A 25,912-nucleotide genomic window follows, 5' to 3' on the forward strand; every position below is an offset into this window, starting at 1 on the left:
GCTGCAGAACCATGATGAGTCATTTTAAGTCCCATATTTAATTGATTCATGTAAGAATATCATAAACACTCCTATAACTTCCATCAAAATGATTATGCATACTGCAAGAGTTGCTTAATGAGGCTTACCTAAGTCCCTGCCAGCCCTACCATTCTGGAACAAAAGAAATAATGGAGCGTTGTAATAACTGAGCCTAAAGATGTCTGTTCTGTAAACACAGGAAATTTCTACGAACTGAGATTATTTCTTTCCACTAGTAGAGCAGTGTGTGCATGTGTGCCTGCTTGCACGTATGTGCACAAGGCTTTGAGGGGGGCTGTATGTGCTCACTAGAGAACAAAAGGTGTTTGTGCTTGTAATGTGCAAGTAATAACAGTTGCTGAAGCATTATTGGTGTTATACGCTGAAGAGAGGCATATTTGGCAAAAGAAAAAAAAAAGTAAAGTTTCTGGTGAAAATAAGGATAGTTTGATACATAGACCATGTCTCTCAACAATAATAAGAACAGAACCAGGGGAAGAGATCTGGGTCAGAAAACTGCACAAAACTCTGTCCTGTAACTGCTGTATGTCAGAGCAAGTAATAAGAGCAGAGGTCAGTTCTGACTACACTTGCCCCTTAATAGCTTCATCATACCTAGAAGAATATCACAGATGTGATCAAGAAAAAAATTTGGATGTAATGGAAGAGAAAAAAAAAAAAAAAAAGAATTGAACTTGAGAGCAATGGAATTGTTTGTGATAAAGACATATTTTTAAAAGCCTAAGATGAATTGTGTGTTGTCTTCCAAAGTGCTAGATTATCACTGCATGTTGAGAAGGAGATCCTTTACCATTGTAGCTGGTGCCACTGTTTTTCATTGGCTGAACACTGGGAATGCAGCTGGGCCAGGGGGATGATACTCATCCACAGCCCAGCTAGCTGACCAGCGGTGTGTTTAGTGAGTGCCATGCAAAGCTATCTCACCAGGCTGCTGGCTTTCCTGAACCTAGGCTGCAGCAGCAGAAGGTAGTGGCAAGATAAGGAGGGATGCCCACAACCACAGCAATAATCAGCTTCTAAGGAGAAGAGATGGTCAGCAGGGCTCCCTGGAGGCATGAGAAGAAAAGGCAACTGCTACGTAACTGTAAAGCAGTGCAGATTATATTCTTGCTGGAGGCATTCCCAGATTCTGTAATTCCCAGACTCACTTTTTTTCTCAGGGGAGCACAGAGCATTTCTGGTTAATCTGTATTTATGAATGTAAGACAAAAAGGCTCCCTAGCCCTCTACTCATTTACACAGTAGAGCAACAGAAGACATAATTTGTTGACTTTTAGTGAGTTAATCATGCTAATTTTCAGTCTGTTTCTGCTGTGATCAGAAGTCAGCAAATAACCTCCACCTTGGCTAAGTTAATGCCTCCTGGTTCCCTGAAGTTTCCCTTTCAGACTCCACACAGGCAAATGAAAAGGGGAAGAATGACCAACTTATCATTAGAGGTGCTGTCAGCTGCCAACTGGCGAAGTTGGAAAGAGATCATTTTTTGATGATTGTTAAGAAAATTCTGGTGGTCCCCATGAGTCTGGCACTGTTGCACATGCCAGTATTTTATGAAGGAGGAAGAAGACCTGAAAGTTACTTAATTTCATTTAGCTTGTCCCTACCAGGAATGAAATTCTTTAATTTAGGCATATTTACTTTCTCTCTCCTTGTTTTACAGTGAAGTATGGAGTCATGCTTTCTTAGCCTTTAGTTGAAACTGAGATTGATGAGCTGGAGCTTGAGTCTTTTTTATGCCTCTGAGCTCTTTATATAAGTATTGTTCAGATGCTTGTGTTGCATAGGTGTTATCCAAAGCAAAGGATTAGATTGCCCAGCTTTTACAGTGGTTTAATTAAAGTGAGGCAATCCAAATTCAGTTTTGTTAGATCAACACAAAAATCCATGCGTAGTCAAGACCAAGGCATTTTAGAGAATGCAATGAAAACTTTCTTACTTTCACATTTTACTTTTCCTTTACTCCATTCGTTCTTCTGGTGAGATGAGGCTACCAGTTCACAACCGGTCACAGGGGCTTCTTGGAACTAGAGCGTAAACAAGACTTGAGTAAAGAAAACAAGCTGGGAGCAACTCATCAGCTTTATCATTGCCCTTTTCATTTTTGGACAAACACAGTGCTGACCCTGTGAGAGAAAACTGCTGAAAGCCTAAGTGTGGGTCTGGGTGCCTTGTGAGGGTAGGACATAGGGACTTCTCTGGGACCTGGAAATCAGTCTTCCCACCAGCCTGGAAAAACAGCTGCCCTCACACAGAAGAAGATGCCTAGCAGCAGGCAGCAAAACCAGTGCAGGAAATATTACTGAGACTGTGTTTCAAATTGGCACATCCCGCCAACATGAGATTTATTTCTCCCCTCTGACATACCATCCCAGGAGTGAAAAGAACAGAAGGTGGAAGCTGTAGTTCCATGACTTACTTTTATCCTTAGACAAGAAAGGGGCGACACTTCTTCAGCATGGGAAGCAGAAAAGATGTGTCTTACAATTTGAAACTCCATCAGGGAAAGATATGACCACACACATTTGCTCTAGGGTTACGATACATCTGCACTGCCCCATTCTCTTTTTTTGTCAATTACTCTATTTTATTGTCCATGTGGAAAAAGATGAATAGGGCTATTTGGCTGAGATTTCCAGGCCTCTGGCCTGGATAGTAGAGCATGGATAAATAGCCATATTCAGGCCATCCCTTTTATTGCACAGATGGTATATGCTTGCACCGTAACTCAGCTGCAGCTCAGATACCTCTCCAGTGTGTCAGACTCACTGTGGTGTGTCACAGAATGCACACTCACACACTTCTGACCGTGAAGCTTTAGATAGAAATACAAGTTTAGTTACTTTAGACTTGTGAGGATTTTGCATAAGCGAAGCACGTTTTTCTAGTGAGGCAGAGGCCAGAATATCTCTCCATGAACATAAGCAGTTTTTTGCATGCTCTGCAGTGCATCCAAAAGCCATCATAAGCAGTATGGCAGTCCACACTCCTTCTGTCCCACTCCTTGCATTAGTGGTGATTGGTGATAATAAAGGGATTAAAAATAGGAACAATGGAAAAGCTGTTACATAAGGGAAGTAATTGATCTGTGTAGAATGTAAAATGTGCCTGCTGTATTTTTTTAGTATGCATTTACACTCTTTCCTGAAGTTTGCAGCTTAAAAATATTACTTGGCGCTTCCTAGACAAAATCCTTTGCTGACAACCCTCTTACATAAGATTGTAGGATAATTCAATTTGGAAGGAACCCCTACCACCTTCTCAGCCACGTTGCCTGTGAGATCAGACCAAGATTATTTTGGAATTTATCCAGTCAGGTCTTGAAAAACTCAAAGGATGGGGACTGAACTGCCTCTCTGTTAACCTGCTTTTTCTGCTTGACGCAGGGAAAAGTTTTTCTTTATATCCACCCTGAAGCCCTTTTCTTTTGGTTTATGCCTCTTGTTTGTCATTCTCTCACCATGCACTGCTGTGGAGAGCTAGTACATACTGACAAGCTGATAGTTAGGTCTCTCAAAAGCTGTATCTTCTCCAGGCTGAACAAACACCATTTACCCAGCATCTCCCTCCAGAACAAGTGTTCTGGGCCTCTGAGCATCTTGGTAGCCCTCTGCTGAATATGTTCTGGTGTATCAGTGGTTTTTCTGTATTGGGGAATCCAAAACTGAACAGAGTATTTTAGATGTGGTCTAAGCACCGAGTACAGGCAGATTATCATTTTCCTGGCTGTGCTTCAGCTGAACCAGCCAAGGATGCTGTTGACTTTCCTTGATACCAGGCATGTTGGTGGCTTGCATCCAGCTGATTGTCCACCATGATTCCCAGGTCCTGCTTAGCAGAGCTGCTGCCAACTTAGTCAGTCCCTGACCTGTATCATTGATAGGGTTATTCCTTCTCAAGTACAGGATTTTCCATTCCCTTTGCTGAGTTTCATAAGGTTGTGATTTACCTGTTCCTCCAGCCTACCTAGGTCACTGTGGATGGCAGCCCTGCACTGAAGTACATCAACTGGTTCCCCTGTTTCGTGGGATTTTACTCCATCACCCTTCTATGTTACAATAAAGGTGTTAAAAGATACTAAGATGTTAGATTATGAAAATGTTCTATATGTTTCCATACATAAGAAAGCCTCTTGAAGGAGAGCTTATTGCCAGTTATACCCATCCACTTGCCTATAACCTAAAGAGATTATGTTTGATGATGAGTGTGAATTGTGTGGCAGGCACAGTCCAAGTCCTCATGTGCAGTTGTCCCATATGCACAAAAAGTGCAGAGCTGCAACTTTGTGAGCAGCCTCAGTAGTGCCATTATCATCTAAATGGCTGAAGCAGTTCTTGTCCCCATGGCTTAGAGTCCCTGCAAACCAGTCCTTCCTGCACATCAGCCATATCATGGATAAGGAATGTAGTCAACTACTGCAACCACCAATCATTATGTGTTTGCGCAGTGTAGGACTGAGGGTATGTTTTTCTCTGCCTGAGCGAGTGGGGCACGGCCTCAGGAAAGACTCTGGTCTGGGGTCCATGAAAGGATGAATAAGTCAATAATGTTATTTTGTGATTCAGTCTCTTACCTCTAAAGATAAAGTAATAACATTGCTGTACTTTTGAGGGTAACTGATATTTCAGAAATGTTGGTTAATCATTTTGAACTGCAGTATTTTCTTCAGACTGTCAGTGAGATCAGAAGCCTGTGCATGATACCCCATAAATACACGTACCTGTGGGTCATGCATGGTCCTCAGAGGGAGGTTTGACGTAGGGAGGGGGGAAATTGAGGAAAGGGGAACATGAGTGACATAAGCCTTGTCAATATTTACATAAATGTTTGTCAAGCTAGGGAAGGACTGCTACACAAATGAATCATCAGCAATACACATATTCTTTGGGAAATTCCTCTTAAAAATAATAATAAGCTTTTAACAAAATTGGTGTGTGTCTAGATTTAAAAATGCAGACCAATAATCTCCTATTAAATATTAAACCAGGACATGTGTCCTGGTAAAATATTTCATCTGCAATTAGTACAGAAACATTTTAACTAGGAAAGCTGATTGTTGTTTGTTTAAAAACCATGTTCTTCTTTCACCGTATAGATCAACTGCTCATAATCACAACTACACCTGCTCATTTAATTCTCATTAAGTATATACACAAAACAAAATAAACTCCTAGTGTTGAGCCTGACCCCATGCCCTTTGAAAACAAAGGAAGAACAAGACTCCTGGTAACTTCAGAGGGCATTGCATCCAACCCATTGTTTTTAAAAGTCAAAAGCTAACAGAGATTGTTCATTTCCTGGCATTGGCATCAGCAGTAAATGGGATTGCCTCACAAACCGTTTGCTCAGTCCTCTGGGGACAAAGGATAAGAGCATGTTACATTGCTCAACAATTATCTCCTCAACCAGCTACATAGCAGCACTGTTTCATTTCAATAGCTCGTTACCTCCTTGGCAAGTCCAATGAAACCATGGAGTTGAAACTATGGGGAGAAGTGTGAAAGCCAGAAAGAAGGGTGGATCTGAAATACCATTCTCAGACATGCCCTGTTCCCAGATGAAACGAGTAGGAGATAGAGGCTAATAGTATTGGAAAATTGTTCATCTGAGGAAACATAGGGCTCCTTGATGGCCGCAGTCCTCCTGGTATTGCTTTAGGAAGGAAGTATCTCTGTGTTGTAGCTTCTACAGTGTGGGCATCTGTACCATTGCCAGTCGGCCAGACTCCCGTTGTGGTGAGTGGACAGAAATAGGCCTTCCTACACTATCTTCTAAATGGAGGTGGTTTGTTTAATCTGTTTTAAACATCGGAAATGGGATGAAAGTATCTCTGCCCTGAGAAGGTTTGCTGCCTTGACTATGAAGGGAGCCTAGACAGTTAACTCAGAGACAAGACACCTACAATGCAGAATCTATATTTGGACAGATGAATCCCACTGCTGGTGTTTACTATAAATAGGGAAGTGTACAGTATATTTAAAGCAGAAAATCCATTGGGTACTGCTGAGATTATTGTTAATGCTGCTTAAACTAGTTAATTAAATAACTAGTCAATCACCCCCTAGTGTAGAGGGGACCAGACATACAGCTACTGAAGTCAATAGTAGAGTTCATGCAGGCAACAGCGGGCACTGATCTGTGCCTATGTATAACCATACATCAAAGCAAGATAAAAACCCAGCCTTAGCTCTAGATCCAGTCTTTTTAATTATTTTTTTTTATTTTTTTTTAATATTATGGTGATCTGGATATCTCCTTCTGGTAGTAGCAGAAAGGAGCAGCTGCAAAGCTCAGCTGAACAACTATTGCTCTCTGTGTGAGTGTTCCTAGTCTGCCTGATTACAAGATCCAAGACATTTATGTAAGTCTGTTTCAAGGATGTTCACTCCCCCCAAAATATAAGACTCCACAGATCTAAATTGCTATTTAAGACCCATCACTAATACATTTGAGGTAATGGCTTTTCAAAATTAAATATCTGTCATTGACAAGTTGCCATATCATAGGAGTGTCAGCCCTGAATGACGTCAGTTTAAATCAGATCAAATTATTCTGGCACCTAAGCTGCAAAAATGGGACACTTGGTACTACCCAACCAACTATAGCTATAATGGCCATAGTAAGAATGTGTTAATTTACTCCTTCATAAATCACTTCGAACTGTATTGTGGAAACATCATGATAGGTGAGAGAGGCATTTGTGTGGATATTTTTATAATTAAAAAACCTTTCATAAGACCGACTGCCAGGTGGCTAACTGCCACCTCTGAGAGAATGTGTTGTGAAACATTGAGCACATTTACCATGGAGAAAGACTCACCAACCTAAAGGGTTGGATGGCCTGTTTTGAACTTTGTAGTGGTTGGTGGAAACCCTGAAGTCTGCCTTGGAATGTAAAACTGATTTAGCCATGATGGCTAGATCAGGATCCTTTGTTTCCTCCCTGCCTTATTAGGGGATTGAATTGCCCTAGTGGAACCTCACATTCTTGTAAGCATCCCTGGTTGAAATGAAGCACACCTTGTTACTTGTTGACTTCTCCCTACCTTTGTGATAATTGGAGACTGCAAGTCTATTGTAGTTGTGAAATCATCTCTGAGAAATCAGTAAGAGTTCATAAAATGCTGCAATTAAGTGTAAGAGTTAAAGCTGGCCGAAAGTTAAGAAACTGAGAGAAGAATCACTCATTCAGAGGGGTCTTCCTGATCCAGTCAAGGCTATGAAGATGATATGTGACAGGTAAGGAATGAGTTCAGTGAGAAATTAGTGGACCAAAATAGGTGAATGAAATTAAGGAGGGCCTGTTTGATCTCATGTCATCTACTGAACATTTAAAAAGCAAAATAGTGGGGACCAGTTCAATAGGAGAGTTTTCTGAAGGAGAGGCCACTGGTTGATTCTTCCCTCCACTGGGCCATCAAACATGAGAGGGTACCTGGCTCTTCCCAATGACCTGACAAAAGAGAGGTCCTGCCTTGCCTTTCCATATTCTCTAAGACTCTTTCTTTCCCCTTGTTCTCCTTTTTCAGTCTATCTTTCTGTCATTTGGCTTTTAACCTCACTTTGAGTTGGCCTGTGCTGCTTGTTCTACCAAATGCAAAACGGTTAGTAGAAGGAAGGAGAGCTGACTTGGCCAGGAAGGGGATATCCCATACAGGCAAGGGAATCAGGCTCCAGGCCAGCAGTTACCAGGGATGACTGGCTACTCCAAACTGTTTTCCATGACTTCTCAGTTGTCTTGTAAACTGAAAAGCTCAGCAACAGCTACACCTCCTCTGCTTTCCATTCTCCTATCCTTTCTCCTCTCCCTGTCTATATTTATTATCAAAAGCAGGAAATCAATCTTTACTCTCACAGTCATGAACTGAGAGATGAATAAGAGAATTAAACCTGTCTTGTTGTACTAAGAAGGATTTCTGGATAGCATAATGGATTCTAAATTAATAACCGGTATCTAGCAAAGGGACTCTAACAGATTTTGCTTAAGTTAGTCTTGTTTAACTACTTTATTTCAATTTCCAAATGCTTTCTGTTTTGTTTTTTACATACTAATCAATATACTTCCCAGCTTTGGCATAGATTTCTAGTGCAGCTGCCATGTAACTGAGCAGGCAAAGCTCTCTGTACTTAAAATCACAAACCATGTTAAATGGTTTAATACTTTACATTGGGAAGATCACATTAACATCTATGACTGAAATCTCACTTGTTCCATTGAAACTAACACAACATGACTCCTTACATCTGACTGATGTTACTGTGCCAAGCTTTATTAAAGATTTGTTTGTTCAGAACCTCTCAACTCCCTTTGCACCACTGCATAATTTCCATCTAGATTATCAAGTATGAAGAGAAACCTAAGTTCCTTTATTTTTAGCTTATTTGACCATGTGAGTGTCAAAGTAAAATGTCATGAAGGCAAAACTGAGTATTGATGCTTTGGCAAGTCACCAGTGAAGGAAAAAAATTAAGGCACTGAAGGTTTTTACCAGTTACTGCATTTAACATTACTACATTGTGAGAAAAACGTAAGTTAAAATATGATCTATTATAAAGATAATAAAGCATGTGTAACCCGCAATGTTTTACTCAGGATAAATGATCATGTCCTGCTCTCAATGAAAAGGAGCTTGGGAGCCCATGGAATGGCACAAGATGAATCTCTGTTTCTTTTTGAGTGTGCTTTCAAGGTGAAGAAGGTCAAATTAAGCAGTCTCTAAGCTTATAAATCACTCTGCTGGACTAGTTTAAAATATTGTTCTACAGAAACATAGGTGACAGGGGTTTAAAATTAAGATAAAAGAACTTACTGTCAAGTATTTGATTTGTTGAAGGCATTCAACAAGGACACTGGAGAGAAAATCTGAAGAAAATTATAAAATCTCAGGTGAGTAGAGTTTTTAAGACTGGAAAACAGAATAAACCATGGGATTCAAGAGTACAGGATCTCTGATGAAAAATGGAAATGGATGAAGTGCGTTTAAATACAGTTACAAATAAAGGGCAGAATATTGCTGAAGAAAAAAAGAAGTTTCTCTTCCATGAATTTGCATTTTATTTAGAATTTCTTATAGTCTTCATATGTCTTTACAATGCCTGTGGCAAACACTAAAAGGGCTTCGACAAAACATCCTGCAAGTTTCCCATGGCTCAAAGATTATTTATATAAGCATGATTTGACATGAAGTCAATACAGCTTGAAAGACATTAAATTGGGTTGTTCTAATAACAACCTAACTTGAGTTGAGCAACTAATAAGTATGGAACAGACAAGAGACTTGTCTGAACACTTAGAAATGTGAGAAAGAACATACATGTTTTCAACCACGCTACAGTGAAGTTTCAAGTAGGAACAGAAAGGGGAACAGAACATCTATTCACATGTCTCTTCAATCAGTTGACAGGCTAATTCTGACCAGCAAATTCCATTTTAAACATTACTGGTCTTTCTTGCAGTATGAGCAAAACTGCATTTAGCATGGTGTTAGCTGACGCATTTCCTATTGTAATGCGTTTTCACAAACAAAAAAGGGCAAGAGGGTTTCCACTGGCAAGTCTCCGTGGGTCTCACTGAAGTGAAGCCCAGGCTGGTATGAGGTAGCTGTTGTCAGTGATCTGTACCAACGTGTCCGATAACTTCCTTCTTCTAAAGCCTTATGACAAAGCAGAGGAGTTCTATGAAAGCACTGGCTGTCCACCTACCCCTTCTTTGCTGCATAGGGGAAGATACTAGGAGAGGTTTAGTTGAATCTTTTGGCATAGGAGATTACAGCTACCTAGAGAAGCCAGTTAAAAAGTCCCTACCTTGAGCTTTACTCCCTTCTGTGGTCCTGTCCCTGTTTTTTCTTCTTGCCACTGCTCTGGTGAGAGCAATATCCTCACACTCGCACAGCTGGTCTGACCAATCCATTATTGATCATTTTCACATTGTTAACATTACCCATGTCCAAGGACATCCTGACCCTGCTGCTTGGCTCTGAATAGTAATCATCTTCATTCACACTGAAGTTTTTTACTGCTAGTCATCTGGAGTGTCTCCTTCTGTCACCGGTACATGTAGATACTGGAATAATAGAAACAATACCTAGAGCCCTGTCTTTTCATTCCAGTGAGGTGCACTGTTTTGGGAAGAGAGTGTGAATAACAGTGAGCATTTTGCTACTTACGAAAGATGATTGCTTAAGATGAATCTGAAGTTCTCAGGCTCATCCTCAGGCTTGTCACTCAGTTTAGTTACATTTTCTAGAGCAAGTTTCACATAGAGTCTCCAGTGCCTGGACAGAATAGTTACTGTATTTGTGCTAGTGGAGTTATTCCTTTTCATAGTGCTCCAGGGGTGATCTGAGATGGTACTTCATGTTTTCAGGAGATGTGTTGATTTGCACAGTGAGCTACAGCACTGTTTCTTTACGGGAAACTGTCAACCGTCTGTCACTGCATCAGAGGGAAAGGAAGAGTATTTTGATTGAATAAAGGAGAAATACATCCATACAGTCAAAATTAGATTTTCTTTATTTTTTTTAAGTAAGCAAATACTTTTTCAGAGCAACAATAAGAACAACAAAAATAACAATAACAAAACCGAAAACAGGAGAGCCAAGTTTGCACTTCATATTTTTAAGCACTGCTGATTTGGAAGCCAACCATGAATGCCAATAGCTGCTTATGCACTGTACATGCTGTACTCCAAAAGCATATCTGCTATGGCAGGCCAACCAGAAGGGAAGGCATGGAATTTTCCTTTGAAACAGAAAAGGTCTCATGGCTTACAAGTGTTTTGCTCTCAAGTTAACTCCTTTGTTTCTTCTTTTCTGTGGTAGTCTGACTCTGCATCTAAGCAGTCCTGTGGCACTTCTGTCATTGTATTCAAGGGTCTTGAATTAGTCTCTGATGTTTAGTCACTTCTATAGTATTGTATTTCTAATTTAATTTTCCTTTTCTCAATTAATACTGCCAAGACTTCTCACCTTTGCTGAGGAATTTTGCTTTCTCTCTTACCTGATATTACTGCTGTTGTTGCTGTTCATAGTGATAAATGAACTGAAGGTGTACATGAGCTTGTCCATGACCTGATATGAAGCCCAGGAGCTCTGTCCCTGAGGAGCACATAAATGAATGCGGATAATTTATTGTGGGAAGCTGTGCACAAATTCTGTAACTGAAAAAAAACACATAATCTACACTTAAGACACCAAACAAGTTACATTATCCTGAGGAAATAACAGCATCTTAATTGTTACATTTGCTGACTCAGAAGATCAGGGTTCTGTATTGAGACCAGCCAGAGAACAGCAAGAACTTTCATATCTAGGGAACAGAATCCTGTTCTTCTATCACCTGAGTCTGGTTATCACAGCCCTTTGAAGAGAACTCCTGGATGTGAGGATAGAAAACCCAGATGTGGCCCTCTTTACCCTCACATAACAGAGGAACACCACCACTGCACTGTGTTTCAGGAACAGAAACTATAAAGGAACTTCTGGAAATAATCCAAGCCAGATCTCAGTGGGAAGATGTAGATGCTTAAAAAAAATACACACACAAAAAAGAACCACTAACAGATGTTTGCCTACAAAATGGGATAACCATAAGCAGTGACTATTGCATAATTTGGTAGTGTGGATGTGATTATAGATGGTTTTATTATTTGCTTTCACTGTTTTATTTATTACTCATGTTTGTTGCAGAAAGTGTCTCTCTAAATACTTTTTTTAACACAGAGTGATGTCTGTGGAACCTCTTTCACCCCAGTTGCTTTTGCATACTTTCACATACGTTCACTTGGTGACTAAGTATTTTTGTTATGAGCAAGTATTCAGACAGAGGTACTGGGGCATCCTCAAAATAAAATTGTACTTTGTGAAGGAGTGCTACTGCTATATAGCATGGCAAGTGTACCATTGTATGGATTGCCAAGCCCTAACACCCAAAAATGAAGGAAACCAAATGCTTTCATTACATGAAAATACAGCAAGGTATTATGCCTGTGAAGGTAACAGTCATTCATTCTCCTTGTGAATTTGAGGGCCAGGACACCCACACATTTGGCATGTTGCCACATACAGTTAGGTAAGGTAATGTCGCATGCACAGCAGGCTGTTCTAATCCTCCATCTGTTGTAAGTCATGCAGATTCAAGTTGTGTGTCTCTCATAAGTCCACTTTTCCAGCAGCATCCAGTCTGTAGCGAACACAGAGGCAAGGTTGTCCCAGTGTAGAGATTCTTTAATACTTGAGCTGTAAGTACAATGGAGTGAGGTGGGCTTTATTGCACTTGGGCTCAGCTCACGTGCAGCAGAGAGCCAGGCTTTGGGCAACAGTTTTACCTCTTGCACCTGAAAAGCATGTGTGTGGAGGGGGGTTGTTCAGTTCAGTATGTGAGGTGTTCAGTTGTTGTATGTGAGTAACACTTAACCCATTCATGATTTAGGCAGCCCTGCAGACTGGTCTGTGCCTCTCTAAGCTCACCTAGTTTATGTATGTGCCCTTAAAGTATTTGTTATGTTCCAAGTCCTTATAACAAATACATACCAGTTACAGTAGTTTTTCCACTGGGACTAAGTTACATTAAGTGAAGGTAAACCTTAATATATTAAACAATAGAAAAAATAGACATGGTGTTCTCAACAAAAATACCATTTTCTGTATGTTGTAATATTTTTTTAACTGTCAGAATAGTGGATGTTGCTTAGAGATAGAAATTGATGCAATATTACTATCCTTCCCATGAAAACTAATAGATCAGAGGATACTGAATGCAACGTCACTTCTCTTAATGTTCATAGATGTTCAAGTTGACTGCAACCTGTTATGTTCAGTGGTCATTTTCTTTTATAGCCTTCCTATAAAATGTCACGTGGATGTTGTGTGATCATAGCTTGCTGCTGTGAGGAGCCACTGTAGCATACAGAGACAAGGAAAGTGAATTAAAATTACTATAGGGATCCAAGGAAGATTCTGATTGTATTGGTGTAAATTTATTCATTTAACCTAATCCCAGATTTACAGCACTGTAGCTGAAATAAAAATTATGCCCCTGTAGCTGAATTTCCTAACTTCTGTGAAATTCTGGTCTGCATCTTGACAGTGGTTAGCATAGTTGCTTCCATTTATATCTTCAATATTTCTTTCAGATTTCTATTGTCTTCCCTTTTTCTTCGCTTTCTGTGCAGCTGTCATCATAGCATTTCAACTGCAGTGAGAAGAGCAAGGCAGATGTCTCCTAGCAGAGGCTCTGCCAACATCACTCCAATGACAGCTGCGGGAGCAGTGCTGTGATAACAGCATGGCCACCAACGTCAACGGAGAATGACCACATCACATCTGCAGAGCTTTTCAGTTTCCACTGGCTTAGGGCCTGCAGTCTCAGATCACTTCTATACTTGAGTCTCTCAGCTGGCAGCACTTAACGCTACTTAGTTCTCTAGTATATTAAATACATTTAGACCTATTTTGTTGTTTTTGTTTTCTAAATCTGAATTATCACAATGTATTTTAATCCCGGGTTGAGAAGGATTGTTAAATATGCCTCTTTCTGAGGTGACCCCTAGGCCCAGCTGCATCTGAAAATCTAATTGAAAGTGCTATGTTGACCACAACTTCCAGCTCTCCAAAAAGGAAATTAGCATGTCAGAATAAAGAACTACCTCAGCATTTGCTACAATAAGAGACAATTTAAAGTTAGCAAATACCAACAGCTTACAAAGTTACCTGAAAACAATACTTAGCTTATTAGTGTATGTTGGTGCTGTGTTTAAAGCTTGTTTATTTATAGTTCTAAAAAGTACCAAGGAAGATAGTCATAGGAGAAAAATAAACAGAATTTAAAAGACTATGCTTGAGATGGAAACAATTGTATAAAATCGGTGATACTTCCACATACTCCTTTTATATGCCAGGGTCTGTGTAGGGATTTTGTCTGTGATAAAATATTTTGTCAAAACTGCCTCACAACAACAAGCTGTACATTTGCTTGCACAGCCCATGCAGATACCTCTGCAGTGTTCTTGCCTAATTTGATAGGAATGTGAGAGTACTACCCAGAGCTTAATCCTCTCCGTATCTAGAGGCAAAGCCTGAAAATCACTGCAGAGAGTCTTTATTTATTCATTACACTAAAAGTCAAATGGTCACTCTGACTTTTCAGCAAGCAGGACTTCCAGTAGGTATATAATGACAGTTGCTTATAAAGTAACAAACATGGTGTCCATGGTTATTCCCATAGCTGGCAGTGCAGCCCAGGAACATTACAATTCTCTTGAGCAGTTAAATTGAGCAGAAAGGATGTTCCAATCCCTCCCTGCAGCTGATAGTTGTGATAACCTTTATCAGTAACCAGACAGACTCAGCTCTAAGTTATACTGTGCAAACAGGAAGCAAACCCATTGTTTCCTTGGAGATATTCCTTACACACTTTGCTACAAAAAAAAAAGGCTCTTTGTCCAGAGTGATTAAAACACTCGTCATTTAAGTAAAGCTGTCCCCACTTTATATAGAAGATGAGCATGAATACATCTAAACACAAGCACATCTTAAAAATTACTGGTTGAGTCTCAAGTATGAGGTAATGCTTGTAATTGACTACACTGGGATTTGGCAAATAATATTGGGTTGACTATGCACACAATTTTTACAACAAATGTTGTCATACCTTGAATTATCTGAAGTATTTAGACCCTTCTCCCCATCCAGAAGGTAGTTCCTCCACCTGTAGTGAGTTTCCTCACTTTTCTGGGCTATCAGATACATCTGATTCAGAAGAGAAGGCACTGCCTGGAAATTGGTATAGGTGCTTCTTGCAACATTTTCATATTGGAGGGTGTGGGAAGTTGGAACTTGTGGAACTTGTACTGTCTGATAACTTTGGTCCCATTTCAGAAAATTGTCCCCGTGCAAAGAAGCTCATTAACATATGTTTAAGCTATTTTGAAGGCAGTGAAAAATATTCACATTCTTGAAGTTAGGCATGTACTTTCCTGAGAATCTCAAAAGTGTATCTTGATATAGATGCAGGTGAAAGCTTAGACAAGAAGGTGTTTTCTTAGGCTGGTGAAGATAAGTTGTGTCTCTTTATGCCTGCTCTGTGGCATATACAGGGCAAGGGGTTTCCTTCCCCCAAAAGGAGAGGCATTTTAAAGAATAATATTTGAGACATTTATTTTTTATATATTTAAAGGAGAAAGTCTGGTCTCAATTACCCTAAAAAAAATTGTGATTAATTTGTAATACAAGTAACAAGGCAAGTGCAATGTACTTAATTGAAAGAGGAAATAATTTTATTTGGCTTAAAATTCTTTTTGCTTCAAACTTTTATTCAGCTCAAATATTTGTATGAAAAGATGCTCTGGTGAAAAATTGAACTCTGTGATTAATGGACAAAATCTCCCTATCCACACCCATTCATCTAAGCCATCCAAGAAATCTTTAAAAACAGAAAATATTTATATGAGATCTCTAAGTACGCAGCAAGCAGAAATACTGTGTTTTTGAAATACAGATAATTCTAAAGCTTTTACTTTATAACAAAAGGAAAAGTAGCTCAAATACGTTTCCTGTTTTTCCACTTACCCATCAACAAATCATATTCTCTTATTAAAGACCTACTTGGATCTCCTCACTTTGCCATAAGTGATATACTTAGTGTTATCTGAACTTTCTTCTTAGATCCATTTCACTTGCCAGACATTCCAGTTAGAGGACCACTTTGAATCTCAGAGAGTAGACACTGACAGTCCAAAGGCAGAAGCCTGCTGTTAGGCTTTCAGGAGCAGCCTTTTTTGATTACTGTACTCAATAGGGCTGTTACACATCCTATAAACAGCTAATGCCAAATAGCCAAGAAAGGAATTTGGCTTTGTCTAAATGCAGGAATTCAACTGTCTTGTGAGTGCTTCTATTTAGAAAAAGGTTGGCCCGTTTCTAAAAAATGTACTTTAAAAATCTATGTTATTTCATAATTGAGCACTGTTGTTCTAAAATTATAGTTCTCATGAAGACGTGAACTACCATAACTGTACGCATAATATATGAGTCATTTTGTTATTTTGGTTCCACTTAATCATGTCGGCAGATCCTTATATTCATGTAAAACTGGTTATTTCAGCTTATTTTGTATCAGTGAATTTCCCTGCTGCCCTATTTTCTCACTCAAATGATGGCTTCTTCGTACAAGAACTGAGCTGATGGGTGCAAAACCAGGGACAGTTGAATGATAGTCCTATGCACTGTCCAGTTCTATTTCTAATCAAAACAGAGTTAGGGTACAGACTCACTAAATGTGTACTAGCTCATCCGTAAAAGAAAGTATCCTTTTTTTCAAAGCCTAATGAAAATAGCCCTGATGAAACTAGAAGCACACTGATATTGCATTTATAGTGGATCTCGGGGAATATATAGGAATTCAAAGTCCTCACTTAGATGTTTCTTTGCCTGTAAGTCCTCAAGTTCTCATAGGTGATGTTTACTAGAGTGGCTAAATGAATGAAACTGGGCAGACTGATGCCTCAGCATTGTACTTCTCGAGGAAGATATTCCATCCCTTATTTTGCATCCAAAATCCAGTCCAGAGAACACCCTGAATACAGGCATCTTGGGTTGGGCCATGTAGGAAACATGGCTGGGGATCTCCCATCACTCTTTCTGCCTTTTACTCATCAGCCAAAGAGTTCATCTGAGACATGGAAGACACTATTTCTTTTGTTCATGCCTCTGTCTTTAAATAAGTATTTCCCAGCTTCCAAGATAGTTTTAACTTTAGGCGTAGTCTGCTTTTCAGAGTGAAGACATTCAACATCCATTCTTTCTACACTTTTCCAGTGTACACAGGGTAGCAAAATACTTGTTAGAACCAAGAGAGAGCAGGGAACTAGTGTGATAATATAGCTCAGTGGTTAGCTCTCAACTAAGTAAAGAAAGGACTGAATCCCAGTCCTTGCTCTCATGATTACTTAATATGGGGTACTTAAAATTTCATTGACACAGGCACTGAGGCCTCTTCACTCGTAGCTGAGTGCCTCCAATGCTAGGCAATAAAGTATTGCTCTCTCTTTAGCCTAATGAATATTTAATTATTCTCAATGAAATAAAGCATCTTCAACAAGATGAATTATTGCTCTTTTTTTGTCCTCGTACTAACCACTGAGCTGTTGGATAAAACAGAGCCTCTGGCTATGCTCCTCTTTGGAATACGTGAGCCTAACTGTACCTGCCAGGTAGCATACACCAAGAGAAAAGAAATTTCTTGCTATAGCCTGAGATTACGCACTTACATCCTTCAGAGAGCTTAGTCTCCACACTCTTGCTATTTTTTGTTGATTTTGTTGGTTTTCTGCTCAGAGTGTTCTGGTTCTTTGAGCTCTGCAAGTGTAGGCGTCTAGCTCAGAGCTGGAACATGCAACGTGTGGCTGCTTCTGTCCCTCAGGGATCTAGTTCATAGTATCCACACTCTTTCAAAAAACACATGGAGGATATTCTAGGACCATATGCATTCAGAGTAGGCAGTGTTAAATGAGAAAATAAAACTGAGAGGAAACAGAACCATTGGGCCAATTACTTAATTTTCTTGCTTCTGTCCATTAGTTCCTGAAACTCCACAAGACCTTCTCAGTAAGACAGTCATTTTGCTGAGAGAGGTGTTTGCTAGTGAAGCAACTCATGCAGACACACTCCTATTGCCTTCCGGTCTGTCCAGTGTTTACTAGTTTCCAGTAGTCCCCAGCTGATGGTCCTCTGAGAGCTGCATCCAGCTTACAAACATCCTGAATTGTTCTAAGCTCCTGTGGGTCTGTTGTACAACTAGCACGCAAATCAGAGCCTCTGCTTCTGGTCCTTTGTAATCACAACAGATAGATCAGACATGAGTGGACTCACAGAAGAGACAATCTTGGTATTACCTGGTCCTTTGGGAGGAAATGATTGCTGGGATTTTGAAACTAGACAGTGTCCTTGGAGGGAAGAACCATGCTGTGGGAAAAGGCATCAGACTAGTTTTTTTCAGGAAAACTAAAAATGTCTGTACTTGAGCCTAAACATGAGTATTCCAATTCTCAGGGACCAAAAGGGAGCTTAAAGGCATTTTGACAAAATGAAATGCTTTACTTGGTGGATACTCACCATTTTCGGTGTTCTCAGATACCAGCTCGATACAGTTCTTTCATAACTGGCTGAAATCCAGGTGTGATATTTTGGCAAGGAATACATCTTCTGGGAAGAAACTGGTGTGGAAAAACTGCAGCAAATCAAAACACTGACTTTGGCTGACAACATGGGGTAGGGCTTATGAACCATGAATTGCAGCCAGGACAGACTCCTAGCCACCAAACTGTTCTGTAGTAACTGTACTTAAATATGCTTTATCTAGTTTCACAACCCAGTCTGTTGCCATGCAATCCAGTTTCCATAATTATTTCACTTTTAAACCTGGTTTGAAAAGCTGATGACTTACTTTATTTCAATTCAAATTACTCAATAATGTTGATATGAAGGTTACCAGCTGAAGACACTGAAGGTGATTCCTGCAGAATTGATCCCAAAACTTCATTTATAACTCATTGTACAGAGAAAAGACATTTACCAGATTTGGATGGACTGAGAGGATTGCAGTATAACTGGAATATGTTCTGTTGTGCTCTTACTCTTCGTTCTTTACTCTTCAACTTAGTGTAGGGATACTGTTTGATAGGGCAGTTATAAAATTGTAAAAATGAAGGGTCTGAGGTTTGTAGATTTTGTTTTGATGATTCTGTACAAAGTGCAGGGGAACTGCAGTTAAAGAACTGGACTTGAGTCAGTGGTTCAGGTTCAATCTCTGCCTCTTTCACATTTCTCGGATCTGCAAGTAACTTGTTTTCATGCTCTGACTTATTCTTCTGTTAAAATGGAAATAACGACAGAAAGAAGAAAAGACTATCCAACTATGCTGATATTCTTCAGAATAAGGTTTGCCTTTTACTGTGTGCTTGCACAATTCTTTGCACAATGGGGCCCTGATCACTACTGTAGTATATAAGTAATAATGGTAAGATGTAGATTTTATATTTTCCACCGTCAGCATAATTCACTGTAAGACTTAGAATCTTACTGTTTATTCAATAGAGAAAGATGCAGGATCTGCTGGAGGGTAGGAAGGCTCTGCAGAGGGACTTGGACAGGCTGGATCGATGGGCTGAGGCCAATTGTATGAAGTTCAACAAGGCCAAGTGCTGGATCCTTCATGTTGGTCACAATAACCCCATGGAATGCTACAGGCTTGGGGAAAAGTGGCTGCAAAGCTGCCCAGCAGAAAAGGACCTGAGGGTGCTGGGGGACAGCCAGATGAGTATGAGCCAGCAGTGTGCCCAGGTGGCCAAGAAGGCCAATGGCATCCTGGCCTTCATCAGGAATAGTGTGGCCAGTAGGAGTAGGGAAGTGATTATCCTCCTGTACTCGGCACTGGTGAAGCCTCACCTTGAGTACTGTGTGCAGTTCTGGGACCCTCACTATAAGGACATTGAGGTGCTGGAACCTGTCCACAGGAGAACAATGAGGCTGGTGAAGGGTCTAGAGAGCAAGTTGTACGAGGAACAGCTGAGGGAATTGGAGATGTTTAGTTGTAAGGAGGTGGGAAGTGGCCTCTTCTCCCAACTGAATAATGAAAGGACCAGAGGAAATGGCCTTAAGTTGCAGCAGGGGAGGCTCAGATTGGATATTAGGAAGAATTTCTATACTGAAAGAGGGGTCAGGCACTGGAACAGCCTGCCCTGGGAGGTGGTGGAGTCACAATCCTTGGAAGTATTCAGTAAGTGTGTAAATGTGGCACTTCAGGGCATACGCTAATGGATGAGGTGGGGTTTTTTAGTTGGTGTTTTCTGGTGGAGTGTTTGTGATTGTTTGTGTTTGACTAGGAATTTTTTGTGTTGAAGGTTGGACTTGGTGATCTCAGAGGTCCTTTCCAGCCATGCTGATTCTGTGATTCTGTGAACACTACTTGGAAAAAGAGCACTGTAATTAGAGAGAAGTAAAATTTTCATGCCACTTAATTTATAAAGCCACAAATTCTCAACAACAAGTGAGGAACAGATTTGTGTTACAATTATTAATATGCAGCCCTAATTATAATAATACTGTACCAATACCTTACGTTTACATAACATCTCTCATTCCAAAGTGGTTGAAGTTCCTAAATGAAACACAGAACACACAAAAATGTGGTCCTCCATATAAGAAGTGAAAAATAGAGACTTACAGAAAATGTTCTGCCAAGAGCATGCTCTGAATAATGACAAGAAAAAATAACCAGAAAAGAAGTTTGAAATAAACAGAAATGCTATCCATTTCTGGAGGTATTTTGTACTACCAAAAGAGCTCAGGTGAGTTGGTGTAGTTGAGTGACCATTAGAAGAAGCTCTGTAACTTGCAAGGGAAATATTACTGATACTAGAAATTTAAAATTGCATCTCCCACTGGATATAATCACTAGATAGTGATGCTGTATCCTATAACTCAAAGCATGAGTTGTAATAGCTAACCATACACAGTAAAGACTGTCTAGGAAAGACAAGTATGGCAGAAAAAGCCCACCATGAAGGATATGCCCAAACATGAGGCCTACCATGAAAGATAAGACATCTAATATTTGTGATTTGCAAGAAGCACAACAGAAAAGTTGCTGAGAAATCGCAAGAGCTTTAACAAAACTAACACAGATCTGTCTGAATTAAACATGAACATTTAGCTACTATTGGTGTAGCTGTTATTTCTGAACTTCCAAAAAGAATCTTCACAAGAACAGATCAGTGCTTCACTTCTAAGCTAGTTATGCCACAGTGGGAAATCAATGTGTACATTTTTTGAAGTTACAAATATTTATACTTACCAGAACTTCTTGTATGTTCAAACTCTAATCTTATTAGTTGACCTAATATATTTCTTGCATACTTGTTGAGTATTCCCAAGTGAGATCTAAGTGCCTGTGACATTTAGATTACAGTTCTTATCCTCTCTGGCATAATTATGTGCAGAGTTCTCAACAAGAACACAGCCTATGATCACAGGGACTACTCTCCACTCTTCTCCACTTCTTCATTCTTCCTCTCTTCTCACAGCTGGCAAGGCCTCAGCTGGACTACAGTGTCCAGCTCTAGCCACTGCTCTTCAAAGGAGTATACTATTCAAGCTAGTCCAGGAAACAGCAGTGAAAATAATTGCAAGCCAAAAAGACACCTTTATTAAATCAAGACTAAAAGAGCTGTTGTTGTGCACCTTAATGGAGAGAAGACTTTTAGAGAGGAGTGTATACATTGTTCTCCCAATCCATGGAGATGAGACTTCTTGTGTTACAAGAAGTTAGAGACTTAAATAGCAGGAAGAAAGAATCAGGTCAGCTATTGGGAAAAACAGGGTAAATGTAGTGGTACTGACACTCTGGAGCAGGTTTGTCTCAGGAGCTGGTAAAGTTCCTCTCACTGAAGGCTTTAATACAACTTAAACAAACAATCTATCATACCCGCAAAAATGCAGTAGTCATTGACAATGGCTGGAATGGATGGCTATGCAGCCTGCTTCCTGGTCTTTTTTTCTGATGGCTCTGTTGGTTTTTTTGTTTCAATTACCTCTTCAAAGTTGTTGAAAGACTTTTCATCGAACTCTCTGAAACAATTCATGTTTGGACAGAGGCCAGCTGTGGAAAGCATGTAGGACAAAGTAATGCCTTTTTTGTAAAAGATATAAACTAGATTAAGTGGCCATGGACTCTAAAGTATGACATTTGTTACTACAAATACTTTAATTAGATGGATAGAACTGAACCACAGGAATGTACAGAATATTATTATGGCAGAATTTCCTACTTAGAAACGTATGATGTCACCTCCATGCATGATGAGCATCTCTGGTGTGCAGCAAAGCTGCTGGAGCAGCTTTTTGAAGTTGCAGCATGACAGGCTTTTGGCAACTGCTTGGAACAAAGCTGCTCTGATGGTTGTTTGATTAAGCAAATCTGCTCTGGTAAATGTCTGAAGCCAAGCTGTTTCTGCAGCTGTTTGAGCCAGAGCTAGTCCTGCAGTTTTTGAGGAATGAAGGCATTTGTAAAGAATGAAGGAGAGAAATGGAAACAGAAAGGAGGGAAGAGAGAAAGAAGGGGTTTAGAAGCATTTTAACTGCATATAGCATTAAAACAAAAGCATGTTTTCAAACAGCTTTGTAAAACAAAACTATAATGCCATCTTGGGGTTTTGGTGATACTGGTGATTGTAATATGAATGATTCCTAAAGCTCCGTATGTTTTTTATAAAATCTATTAAACAGTAGGCTTTAAGAATGTCATTAAAGCTGCAAAGTCAAGTAATCAAAAGGAAGGAAAACCAGAAGTCAAGTTGTATGCAAACTTTACTTATCTGCCCTGTGCAAATGTCTTTAGTTACAACTCCACATAGAGATTTTTCTTCAAGATCCAAACCTCAGTCAGCACTCAGGGGCAACAGGTATTTTTAAAATGATATCTGATATTCTGCTTTTTTGTCCTTGTTTAATATGAGTCCCTCTGCCTTGTTTATTTCACAGTATGAAAATCTTACCTGACAATAGAACAATTGATTTCCTCTTTATCTTTTTCAGTGGTTCTCATTGCTGCACTCTGTGAGTGCTTCAGAATTAAGTGTTTACTTTTGTGATACACCTCTAGCAGTTAAAGTGATATTGCTACTCCCTTTTTTTGCAGAGATAAGGTTAAAACTACCCTCTAATTTGGGGTTCTCAGTTCAAGGTGTATGATCTTGAGCCTTAACATAACAATTAATTTATTCAAGTTGTAATTTCTGTTGACTCCTCAAGTGTGCAACATTTCTGTAACCAAGATCATAGGAACTCAGTTAAGTCATCCAGAAGAGGCACCATATCTGAAAAGCTTTTAGTATTGATGATTTAAGAATTGCATGGAGATTTTGAGAGAGAAGGTGTAGAATGCCATTGTAAAAAAAAACAAACAGAGAAGTAATCATGCACTTAAGAAATGTCTCTATCTAAACACAAAGGAGCCAATATACAGTCTCTATTATTGTATAGTTTTGGTTTTCTGTGTGTACATAAGTTTGTCTTTTTTAAGATTTAAAAAAAAAAATGTTCTCCCACATGTTCCAGCTGTCATGCCTAAATATGCATATTTATCAATGGGTTAGGTAAATGTAGATGCTCCACATAGTTTCCTGCCATTTAAGTTAGGAGAATAACTAGGAATACTATTTTCTGTTCTCTCTGTGGACCACAAAAAAAATGATAGAACACTTTGATGGGCAGTTTCCAACCTGTTTTCCGACAATGAAATGGATTGCCGAGTCAAGGTTCTTGGGCTCCACAATAAAGTCCAGATTGAATGCACATCCATAGATGGTTGAATTTAGTCCTGCAAAGTGTAACCACTTCTGGCTCTACCAGCCATTGCCTCAGTTCTGTTTTCTCCTTAACCTTGGTTCTCATTCCCGCTCAATTTCTGTTTCTCAGCGCATTTCATTAGATCTTTTCTTTATAACTTTTAAACATTTCCATCTCTCCTAGCCCCCTTTCTTCCCTACCATAGATTTTTCTGTAGACTAATGTCCAGCACAAATCCCTCAGCCAGACTGAGTGGATCTTTCAGTCTTTCCCAGGTGCCAACACTTCATCAACTCTTCTTGATATTTTTTTCTCTCCTGTTAGCTCCGAATCTCTTCACCCCCTTTTCCTTGTGTGGTTTGCTGTCTCTATCACCATAACCATCCCAGTTGCCTCCTCTTTTATTCTGTCTCTGCATTCTGGTATCCTGGTTCCTGTCTGACGCTCGTGTCCAGACAGATCTGCTTTTTGCAAGCTCTGCTTTTAAATAATGCAGCTTCCTCCTTCTTGCTTCCTGTTTGGAGTAGGTGGGAGAAACAGAGCTTCTGCACTCTGTTTTGGACTGTAGCCCAGTATGTTGTGGATCTGTAGTTGCAAGGAAAATTCAGCTCAGCCTCAGTCTGGAACATGTTCTATAATTACCAAATCTTTGAGAAATGCAACTGCTGACACCTGAGACTTCTGTATTGAGCATGTGTGAACTGTTTGGGTTTTTTTTCCTGAAGGACTGAAACTTAGCAAAATTTTACAAGATCTCTTATGGGTTGAAGAGATCTACATCTTTGAAAGAAAGGAAAGCATCTGCCAAATTAAAAACCCATTGTACAAGTCGTGGTAGACCAAAAAAATATTCAGCAGAACTCTACTCCTTTTTTTAATGAAGAAAATGATGTATTGTCCCTTAGCCTTGATCTCAGATATGGCTGAGTTATTTGTTTCCAAAAAAAATTCAGACTGAGGCAGATGCTCAGTGTGGAAAATTTCAGTGCAAATAATTAAACTTTGGCAAAGTGACAACTGAAAACTGAGTCTCATAATGGGAAATGTTGGACAACCTTGCTGGGCCTGTGTGCATCCAGGCCTGTCAATAATACAGTGTCCATTAAAATTTGGAGCAAAAATAATTTTCATCGTCATCAGAGAAAAACTCATTTCAGTTTTGCTGTCATTGCACTGTCAAGTTTCCTACCAAAGCTATGGTAGAAGAGTGCAATGAAGCTACTTTGAAAGCTTTGTGTTCACTAAAAAAGGATGTTATTTTATTTATGATAAAATAGCTGCAGTTATTACCATATAGGTAACTCCAGCCAGTCAGAGATCCTGAACCAGGTCTCACAAAATCAAGAAGATTATTAAAAATCTGTGAAAGTGGTGAATTCTCTTACAGTTTCTAAACTTTGGGAGTGTTTTTGCAATATAATGAAGTCCTTTTGTGTAATTGTAAATGCTATTCACTTCACTTACATGTTACCTGTACCATGTTATGAAGTTAAGCCAGAAGCAGAGACTAGAAGACAAATACAAAATATGCTGCTAAAGTTGTCAAAACTTTAGATTCAGAGCCCCATGCCATTGCTAGTGCCTTTCTCATTGTGTTTATTATCAGCTCTGGATATGGAGTGCTCAGCTGATGCACAGCCTCTGCTTGCCAAATTGCAACAAGTCTCTTGTGTTTGAGTCCCTTTTTCCATTGACTTGTCAACTGGTTGACTTGTCAACTTTTGTACTGGTTTAAATTTTTTTTAAGACAGTTACAGTGTGCATTGTATACATTTAAAAATGAAGGAAATATGTTGAAGGCTCAGCAAAGGGCAAACCTCAAGCAGCACCTAACTCTTCTCCTTTGGCAGTAACAATATATCAGTGACTTGTACCAACAAAGGATTCTCAACCCAGACAGACTGTTAAAGCTCCAAGAGGTTCCAATAAATTTTACATAGGTCAAAGAGTCTGTAACTCTAAATTAAAAAGGATGGGTTTTTTAACTGAATTAATTTAAGCTAATTTTTGGGAGAGCTTTTTCAGGGTGGTAATTTGCTGGAAGGTTGGCTTGGCTCAAACAGGAAGGTTAAGAGATCCATATAGATATACCTGATTTGCTAAGTACCAAGCATTGCATAGTAATGGCGTAAAATCTCTAGAGCATCTAAGTAACAAGAGATGGGAGAGATATTTTTACTCCTGTAAAGGGAACTATAACAAGAATGAGCAGATTTAAATTAGATGAGAGACTACTACATGTAAATGTTAGGGCAACATTTCCCTGATGGTGAGATTCATGAAGATGCCTAGGAAACCAGTAGACCTTCAGCTTCTTTGGACTTCTAGAACTAAATTGTACAAAGCAATGGCAGTTGCAGGGACGTTACCAAAATGAATTGTTCTGATCCTGAATTACCAAAATTTGTTATTGAAGTTCAGAAAATGTACTCTTTATCTTCCTTTACAGTGTGTAGTTTAGATAGATGTGAACTGTCTGTGGCTTTGCCCTGACAAAAAGAGATTGATATGAGGTTAACTAGGTAGGGAAA

This window comes from Chaetura pelagica, unplaced genomic scaffold, assembly GCF_000747805.2.
Source record: "Chaetura pelagica isolate M959 unplaced genomic scaffold, ChaPel_1.0 scaffold104, whole genome shotgun sequence".
Classification (NCBI taxonomy): domain Eukaryota; kingdom Metazoa; phylum Chordata; class Aves; order Apodiformes; family Apodidae; genus Chaetura; species Chaetura pelagica.